The sequence below is a fragment of the Meriones unguiculatus genome, chromosome 19 (assembly GCF_030254825.1).
Source record: "Meriones unguiculatus strain TT.TT164.6M chromosome 19, Bangor_MerUng_6.1, whole genome shotgun sequence".
NCBI lineage: Eukaryota > Metazoa > Chordata > Mammalia > Rodentia > Muridae > Meriones > Meriones unguiculatus.
In genome coordinates, this window is record NC_083366.1 from 36,892,038 (window position 1) to 36,902,466 (window position 10,429).

General features: G+C 43.1%; 1 non-coding gene across 1 annotated transcript; it reads right to left on the reverse strand.

The window, feature by feature from the left end:
* Positions 1 to 5,841: 5,841 nt before the first annotated feature.
* LOC132649417 (small nucleolar RNA SNORA48) lies at positions 5,842 to 5,980 on the reverse strand. The gene has a single exon (XR_009587850.1). It is a non-coding gene; the product is annotated as a small nucleolar RNA SNORA48 (small nucleolar RNA).
* Between the last annotated feature and the right edge of the window lie 4,449 nt (positions 5,981 to 10,429).

Below are 10,429 nucleotides of genomic sequence, written 5' to 3' on the forward strand. Positions count from 1 at the left end.
GATTATGGACACCCTCTGTGTTCACTCATTTTGTGTTGCTATAAAAATGATAACTGAGGCTAACAATTATGGAAGTTCAAATGCCTGCATTCTGGTAAGGGATATTTTGTGACATGACAGAGAAGCAGAAAGAGAAGCAGCCAAGCACAGACGAGGACAAATGAATTAGAAGATACTGTTTTATAACAATCTGTTCTAGCAAAAACTGGTTCAGTTCCTGAAGCCAGTATTAGCTGCTTCCAAGGGTATTTCCTCATAACTGCCTTCCATGGGGTCCTACCTTTTAACTGTTCCACTTTCTTAACACTAACTTACAGAGGAATAAACTTCCATCACAAGTGACCATTTGGGGATACATTAAAAATATAGCCGAGCCATATTCCTTCTAAGTTCAAGACTGTCTTCTTGAATGAGGAGATACAGTCAAAGATATGCTCTAAGCCTCACAAAGCCAGAGCTCTGGGGAGGGAAGAAAGAAGATAATGCACAGAGCCCTTAAAAAGAGTGACAAATTTGAGCTGGAGAATGAAAAGAAGGTGGTGGTAGATTGAGGATTTAGCCCTGCCAATGGGATGAGCAATTAGCCCTGCTGATGGTGTGGTTTAGAAAGGCCTCTATATAGAGAGGCCATTGAAATCGAGGCCCAGGCAGAAGACAAGGCAAGAAACATTCCAGACAAACGTCACAGCAAAGGTGCTGATTGCTATGAGCTCGTCTTGTTTGAGGAATTGCACATGCCTAAATAAAAAAGCTCATGGTGATACCTTCAGTCATTGGATCCAGAATAACAGAGTCCAGTGTGGCCAGGTCCAATATGCTGAAACAGGAGAGCAATGGGTGTGGATTTCAGCCTAAGTCCCACCTGAAGTAGAGGGTGTTCTGCAGAAAACTCACAAAACCTGACTTACATTTTAATAGTGTCCTTCTGGTTATTCTGCAGAAGCAGATGACAGGAGACCGAGAAGAAAGGCAAGAATGGAAGACTGCTTCTACTGAGGCCCAGAATAGACAACCATCATGTGCACACAGGTGGCCGCTATCTTGTGGGAATAAAGGCATCAAGTATGATTAAGTAGTCAGCAGGGCATGTTGGTGGAAATGCTAGAGAAAGAAGGGGCAATACAGTTAAAAGAAACCTTAAGTTTAGTTACAATAAATGTACTGCGTATTCAAAGAACTAGATAATGATGGAAGGATAAAATTTTCTTTGTATGTATCAGGTGTGTGTGCATGTGTGTGTGTGTGCGTGTGTGTGTGTGTGTGTGTGTGTGTGTGTGTGTGTGTGTGTGTTTAGTGCTACAGGTGCAGAATGAAGCTACAGGTCGAGTAAGTACCTTTCACTCTGGTTTCAGCTGGTGTATGAGAGGTGCTTTTTTGATATCATTCTAATTCCTCAGCCACTCTGACAATCGCTTACGCTTAGTACTTTTAATGCAGGACAGGTTGTAGTTTCCCAGCTAGACTTTATTTTCTTCAAGGGCAGATATCCATTCTTTAGCATGTCTTCCATTTCTCATTGTTATTTTTAAAGCTGAGTGATGAATGCAGATCTGCTAGTTAATTGAATTAACAAAGCCAACACATTCTAAAATGGAAGACCCTGAAGAAATGTTGTGGGCTAAAAAGGAAGTTTGAGGTTTAGGGTAGTGTTTGGTCTAGTTGAGGAATGTCGGCAAATCTCCTGTGTATCTTTCCTTTATTCCAGCTGCAGCTGAGGCTAAGCTGACTAAGCGCTGAGACTGAAGATTTTTGTTACTGATGGCTAAGCTCATTGAATCTGTCTGGATGGACCCTGCCTCTGGGTGGTGGAAATAAGGATGGGAAACAACAGAATAAACATGGTGTCATAGAGGTCATCAAGTCCTTAAGGAAAGCAGAGGAGTGTGAAAAATTAAAATAAAGGAATGAGTCCTCAGTGGGAACTATTTTAAAAGCCAATATTGCTCATATATTTGCATCAGAACTTTTTTTGTTTGTTTGTTTAGTAAAAAAAAATTTTAGCGTGCACTATTGATGGTCAGTTTGACATTTCTTGCCTTGATTACTTTAGGAGCATTTTTGTGGTAGGTGGTATACAAGTACTTTGTCCCAGAGACTTGAACAGGGTCAGATTTTTCTCTGAGGCTGTGGACACTTTGCTACAGTTTCCAGTAGTAATAATAATGCTGGATAAGCTCTATCCAGCCCTTACAAATCACCAGGTGCAAGTATTCATTTAGACCACAAATCCCATTAGGTATTTGGTGTCCATTCATAGGAAAGGACTATGAACTGAGCTGATGTCTGTTCATTATCACTGGGTTGGAAGGAATATAGCCATCTTCACAGTTCAGGCTGTCATGACTGTTGAGACCTGAGGCATGAATCAATACGGTTACAAAGATGTCCCAAGAATCCAGAGGCCGTTGAGGCCAAGCACATCTCTAAAATTGTAGTTTCACCAAGTGTTCACAAAGACCATGACACACACCATTGTTCTGAAAATCTCTAGATTTTACACACAAAGAGAAAAGACAAGAGGTCTCAAGTGAGTTGCACTGTCTCTATTTTTTCTGAGGGTAATAGAAGCACAAGCCATGGAAGGAAAATCAAAAAACCTTGAAAGCTTTTCTTAAAATGAAAAATTGAAAAGGATGTGGCACCTGGATTCAGGTGCTTCCAGGAGAGTCTACACCAGTTCTCCAACCCACAAAGGAAACAAACTTTCATGAGTCCCAGTATGGAAAGGAGGCAGAACCCCAAGACTGCTGGTCCCAGTTTACCACCAAACGCCCAGTCTGTGGTTATTTCTGCTGCCCTGACCTACATGTGGACGTCTGACCTTCTCAAAGACTGCAGGTCTCACCTGATAATGATGAAAATTAAAGCAAGGTGTGTAGGAAAACTTGTTCATCCTTCTGTGTGTTCTGAAGGAGTTTTGCATGGGGTGCTACGGCTCCACTGGCCACTGGGAACAGTTCAAAGGAGAGCAAATGAGACAAAGGCTTAGCTTAGAGTACTGCACATGAAAGCTGTGGGCCTCCAGCAGGCCACTGCATTGCTGTCACAGTGAAAGCTCCACTGTTTTCCCGGCTTCTGTTCTGAGAGCACTGTCTTGAAAGACTCATTTATTCTTCACAGCAGCCCTAATTATCCCTTATTATGAGACTACTGAGATTCAGAAAGATTTACAGACTTGCTCAGTTCCCACAGCCGGTAATGCCTTCCACTGATCCACTCTATCTGCAAGTCATTACTGGTTTCCCCTGCTCTCAAAAGGACATCAGTCTCTGCCATGTAGGATTGTGCCGCCCTCCCCCCCCCCCCCCCGCTTCTGTCCTTCATGCCTCTTAATAGCTCATGGAGAATAGTGCTTATGACTTCAAAGGGACTGCACTTTGTCAGTTAAGAAACTCGCCGCATACTGTCTGCCTGAATCTTCTTTCCCACTTCCCATTCAGGGAGTCACTACTCAAATTCAGTTCCTCCCAAGGAGTGGTAACTGTCATCCTTACAGAACACGGTTTTCAGATTTTTTTTTCTAACCATTATTCTTTACTTCCTTGTCCAGTGAAGCATTTGGTCTGGCCCTCTACAACGAAAGGCCCATGCTGCTAACCTGTCCACAAAGCGTAGAGTCTGACTCCAGGTGAGAGATCAACAGTACTTGAGTAGGAATGGAAGGTTAAATTTCTTTTCCTTAAGTTTGAATTTTTGTCACTATTCCCATACTAAGCCCGAACATTCTAAAGTTTCTGTTCATAACATCTCCAGTCTGATTTAGCTTACTTAACTAACACAGTTTTTGTCTGTAGCCTTTCCTAGCAAGTAAGTAAATGCCTGTGTACTGACTGCAAGATTCCATGTTGGCATGGAATGAAAAAAAAAAAAAAAAAAAAAAGGCAGAGAGGCCGAAAAAGATAGCCATTATATGATCCTTAATTTTATTCCACTGTTCCCCGGTTTCCTCAGAAACAACTGCAACTTCTTTAAACATGTTCCCCCTTTATCCCCTCAGCCTAGGAAGCTGCAGATCGTGTGCTAGGGATCTGAAAGATCACACATGCTCTCTACTCCTTCAAAAGTTGAAAAGCGCTATTGTCAGCATGAAACAAATGCAGGTCCTGTCTCCAGCACAGCTATGCTCTGGATGTGGGCATTTGTGCATGGCACTGAATCCTGTAGGGTCTGAAGGGATGATGCCGTATTTATTGTAGAGGTTGCTATTATTTCTGAAGATTTAGTCAAGAAACAAATATTAAGTAAATAGCCAAGGTGGGAATGGTGGGAACTGGTCGCTGATGACAATCCTTTTCCTCTTTTCACATTTGTTCTGGGGGTTGGGTGTAGGCAGGCTTCAGAAGACCCTTGAAACCCTGAAAATTACATCTAAGTTAGTTATATCCAGTATTTGTATGTATTTTCAGAGGTTGTCTTAACAAAGCGCCGTACAGCTAAGCAACAGAAATATGCTGCCTCACTGTTCAGGGGGTTGACTCTCTGACATTAAGGTGTTGGCAGGGCTGGTTTCTTTTCTGTGCTCAGGTGGGGAATCTAGTTTATGCTCCTTGCATAGAATCTTGGTGTACAATAAATAATATTCTGCCTAGAGGCCTCTGGCTTCTATGACACCAACAATGTTGGATGATGACTGGTACTCCTCAGTTATCCTGTTGTTGCACTATGTCATGGATATTCTGCCGCTTTGGATCAGCACGAGTGGCCCTTTCATGCTTCCTGGCGATTTGCAGATGATAGAGATTTTGTGGTGGCCCAACACAGAGCCTTGGATTTGGGCCTGGGTGGTAGCTGAGATGGTTAGTATGCTGGCTCTTCCTTACCTGAACCACAAGGAGAGCTCACTACCATTGTTTTGGCTAGGCCACTCAATGCTACCATAGGCAGAAGTCAGGGTCAGCTATCCTGCTTTCATGCCTTCAGGGCCAGCTCGCCCACACCCATGCCTCCAGAGCCGGCTCCACTGTGTTGCTCAGTCTAGATGCAGGGCTCACTTTCCCACGTGCTGCAGCTTCCCAGCCTTTGAGGCCTGGGCCAGCTCTCCCATTATCATACCTTTGGAGATGGCTCACCATCAGGGCCAGTTCCACTCTGTTGCCCAGGTGAGGTCCAGGTCCTGCTTTCCCTAGTGCTACAGCCACTGAGGGAGCAGGGCTAGATCACCTACTCTTATGCCCTTGGGGCCAGCTCTCCCGACTACCACAGGTGGCTGGGGGGGGCGGTCATTATCCCTGCACTCACACCACCTCACAGAAGACAAATGGAATTTGCTCACCCACACCCCTGCTACCTGGTCCAGCACTACTGTGCTGCCCAGGCAAGATGCAGAGCCTGCTCTCTCTAGCATTGTAGCATGTGAGAGGCAAGGCTCACCCACTCTCAGGACCCAGGACAAGCTCTCCCAACTGCCACAGGTGGTGAGGGGCAAAGGGTGAGGGAATCACCCTTGTACTCACCTCACCTCATGGCAGAGGGGTGTCTGGGCCAGATCTTCCTCGCTTTCACCCTCAGGGCTAGCGGAGCCATGCCCCTGCCACCAGGACCAGCTCCACCATGCTGCCTGCATGAGGTATGGGACCTGCTCTCCCGATTGATAATGCTGGTAAGAGATAGGGCTACCTCTCCAGAGAACTGCATCCAGTGAGGGAAGGGAGCAGTTCTACCCCTGTACATCCCAACTGGCATATGGGGCTCTGTGTGTCTATGGCCTGCCTGTGCCATCAGGCTGAAGGCAGGTTTTTGAGTGTCTTTCTCTGCCCATAGTGTGTGGCATGGTGGAATGCAGGTCTCTGTCTGTCTTCCTCCTCCCACAATGCACTGCCTACATTTGATTAGATTTGATTTTTATGTGTCCTAAGCATAAGACAGCTTTGGTCACCAAGTCAGACATCAAGTTAGGATAAACAAAGGACTGATATCTACTTTTCCCCAGACTGATGTAAGAACATCACCAACAAGGTGTCTCTACCTACTGCCAGGGGGTAGAGATGATGTTTTACACCATACACCTATATTTTGGGCATGACCTGCTACATGAGACCAGTATGAAATTTTCTATTTTTTTTGATATGTTAGTGCTCAAAACATTCCAGATTTTGGAGCATTTCAGATTCAGGGTTTGGAAATTATGAATGTTCAGGCTGTGTAAAAGGAGAAAGCACAGAAAGTATTTTTCTACTCCATAATCTGTATTCCATAGTCTATACTAGTGGGGCATTTCCTTGAGTAATGATTGATGAGGGAGAGCCCAGCCTCCCTTGGGCAGTACCGCCTCTGTGAAAGTGGTCTTGAAAAGTATAAGAAAGGTAGCTGAATAACATGAGCCTGGAGAGCAAGCCACCGGCAGCACTTTTCTGAGGCTTCTGCCTGAGTGCATACCCCAACTTCCCTCAGTAATTAATGGTGATACACAAGTGTAAGCAAAATAAACCCTTTCCTCCCAAGATTATTTTAACCATGGTGTTTACAGGAGCAGCTGAAAGAAAAGTAGGACAATTTGATTCCCACATATTGAACACACCATAAAAATATGAACTTCAGTTGTTACTGTGGCTAACAAAGAGTCATTTAGAAGTTAGTGTCCTGAAAATGTGGAGACAGGATTCCTGGAGCCAATTTAAGGAGGGTTTCTCCTTAAAGCCTTTTTTCTTCTTCATTAAGGAACAATATAGACAATGGCATATATAGATCCTCAGACATGAAAATGATCCTGCTAGCAGAAGAAGCCTGTGGGTTTTGGTTTAGGAAAGATCTTTCAGCTTGAACTACTTATGGCACCGTAACTTAAACAAGAATTATCTAAACATGTAAGCAAAGCCACTGGTACATGGATATCAGAAGTGTCATGATCTATCTGCATCCCTCTGCAGAGCTATTGTTTACTTGTCATATGTGCTAGTTATGGTACCAGGTATTTGTGGAAGTTATGTCCTGGCTAGTTTTATGTCAACTTGATGTTTTATGTCAACTTGAGGCAAGCTGGGGCCATTCTGGAATGAATCTCAGTTGAGAAAATGCAACTACCAAACTGGCTTATGGGCAGGCCTGTGGTTTATTTCTTGATTGATGATTGATATGAGAAGGCTCAGATCACTCCGGGTAGTGCCACCCTTGGGCTGGTGGTCTTGAGTGCTGTAAGAATTCATACTAAGTAAGTCATGAGGAGCAAGCCAACAAGTAGCACTCTTCCATGGCCTCTTCATCAGCTCCTTCCTTCAGGCTCATGTCTTGAGTTTCAGTCGACTTCTCTCAGTGATGCACCGTGATGTAGAATATAAGCGGTAGTAGCCCTTTCCTCCCCGTATTGCTTTTGGTCATGGTGTTTTACCAGAGCAACAGAAACCCTAAGAAACGGTAGCTGAATGGGGAGGAGACAATTGAAAGCTGGTAAATGGATATTTTGCCTGTAAGAAATTTAATAAAACAAAGCACACACCTATGCTGGGCTTAGACTGTTTTTTTTTGGTCGCTTTTGCTATGTTGATGTGTACAGCCCCTAACATTTCCAACAATCACACAAATTAAAACAGACATACATATACAATTATTTACCTTGTGTCTTACCACTCCATGCTGTACACCATCTCAGGACACCACTGCTCAGGGCCTCTTGTCTCTGGTCTGCCAGAACTGTAAGCCAAACAAAATTCAAAACCCTTACTCCTTTTTTTTTTCTCCCTGAGACAGGGTTTCTCTGTCTTGGCTCTCCTGGACTCACTTTATAAATCAGGCTGGCCTTAAACTCACAGAAATCTATCTGTCACTGCCTCCCAGAGTGATGGGATTACAGACTTGTACCACCACACCTGGCTTCCCCTACCTCAATTACTTTATCCTATTAGTGAAAAACAAAACAAAACCTAATAACAACAAAAGACTAATATACAAAGTACCACCGAGAAGTTATTCAGCAGTGCTTGCTGGGTTTGAAAAATGATTTCATGTAGTAGTATACAATCTTTATATCTAACATTTGCTTAGATGAGTAATTTTCTGTGTGGAAACTATAGAAGTCATATTTTAGTGTAAGACGAGCACATCTTTTACAAACAGGTATTACCCAGTGGAGAAAATGGAGAGATAGCTATGCAATTGAGCAGCATATATTAAAATAAATATACAGTAAGCCACTGGCAACTATACAACTGCAGCCATAGCACAGAACATTAGGTACTTATACTCAAGATGGCTTGAATGCTGTGTGTGTTGCATTCACTGTAAACTATCCTTTAACTGCTGGTACTAAACTACATCTTCCAACTTTAAATATAAAATAAATTGATCTTGTGTCAATATTTGCTCAAATAAAAACAGTACATATTTAAAACTGAAATATTATAAAAATAAGTGTCATTATTCATGCATGAAATACAAAATGAGTTATGGGCCCAGCATTTTTCTGCACATAGTATCTGAGTTAGTAATTCTACTCTAAAGCAAATAAAAATATTTTTTAATATTACTTTCCTAGCAGTGTTCATAAAAGAGATGGATACTGATGCCAGGATATCTATAAAATCAAATTTGCTTTTTAAAAGTGGCATTTAAAAATTATCTACAAATCTCTGGCTGGAGAAACTAGTTCTCTCATCCAACTGAAACTGTGGAATTATTTTGACTAGACATTCACGACAAATGCATTGTTCCTTCATTTGAGATACTTCTGTAGCCGGAGAAAGGCTGAAAACACCACGGGAGGTATGGACAGTGTACAGCAAAGTGCCTGAAAGGAACCATGAGAATGCTGAGGGTAGAGGTGGTAGGAGAACCCAGCAAGAGTTAAACTGGAGCCTTTGAGTGACGCGGACTTAACGTGGTAGGGAATTGCATGTGCTTCATTGAACATTTATTTCCTCAGAGATGCAACTTTTGGCCTTCTTTAAATATTTGAATAATTTTTTTAGGTGTGTCCCAAGTTCCAATTTTAAGAAGTCACAAGTGGCAAAGTTTCTGATAAGAAAGCCATCTTTGTGAGAGGGTGATTGGAGCCACAATGTCCAGGCAGGCACCTTGACTCCCCTATCCCAGTGCAGAAAGCAGGTGATGGCCCTTATGTCAGGTAGAGGCCTTTTCCAGCCAGGCAGAGTTGAAGGCTGGAGGCTGAGCAAGATATCAAGATTCAGTGGAGCCCCCTTAGCACAACACACAGGGCTTTAGTCATTGGACAGGTAATTTGGAAGCTGCAAGGCTGCCTTGGGAGAAGAAGAAATAAATTGTTCCAGTATAGAACACAGAGTCAGAGGCATAGCAAGCAACGAGTCTACCAACTGGGTCCAAGAAGAAATAAATTGTTCCAGTATAGAACACAGAGTCAGAGGCATAGCAAGCAACGAGTCCACCAACTGGGTCCAAGCCTAGCTGACTCCAATTGTTAGTATCAGTAATGCCATGCTTCAGGAATAGAATGTTCTTTGTCCATTCCAACAGCTTATGACTCTGGAATCCCAAGCCATATCCCCACTCAAAGCAGAAAAGAAAACTTCTTATTTATGGACACAGAAAGTGTGTTTTCTGCACTCTAGGATGGTTTCTAGAAAATAAATCAGAGAATGGGTAGTAGGTGTGAATATTCCTCTCAATGCAAAGTACACTGCCTACTCTTTTTTTATTAGGTGGTCGTATTTAATAACCCTCTGTATTCTGAGGGATGACCACTAACAAATTTCTATGGACTGCTAACTAAAGAAACCCTCCTAATACTTAGATGTAATGCAGGCATTACTTATCAAAGAAAGTAGTGAGGAAGCACCTGTCCAGTGACTAAAGCCCTGTGTGTTGTGCTAAGGGGGCTCCACTGGCTGTTTAGGTGGTAGAGAAAACTGTACCTCAGTACCCTAAGATCCATGCTGAGGTCCTCATCAGACATAAAACCCCTTGGGGCTTTTTATTAGTTTCTTTGGTGGGGTTTAATTACCAGAATGGGTCAAATGAAAAAGGAAAACACACTCATTTTCTGTGTCCGTGAGTAAGTTTTACTTTCTGCTTTGATTGTGGATATGGCCTGAGATGTGGCCAGAGTCACAGGGCCAGGCAGCGATATGTGGTTTGGACTGGACAAAGGCCATTCTGTGGGCGGGGATATGGGAAGTAGGCACATGCTGCCACAAATTCTTTATAGGGTGGCATTCCTGGAATGTGGCCCTGTCTTTCTTCTTGGTTCTTGGCTGTCCTTCAGTCTCCTTTGAAGTTTCAGGGAGCAGCTTAGCTACTGTAGAGGGCAGGTGATTGACCTTGGTTTATAATTATGAACGCACTACAGATAAATGAGAACTGTGTGGATTCTAGGAAACAGACAAGAGAAAGTGTAGTTATTATAAATATTCCTCCCAGAGCCAAGGATATCAAGAATCCAGACCGAGAAGTAGCCGAGAAGATGGATACAAGTGGTAATTGTAAGAACTACACGACGATGTTACCTGGTCTCCTGATCAGT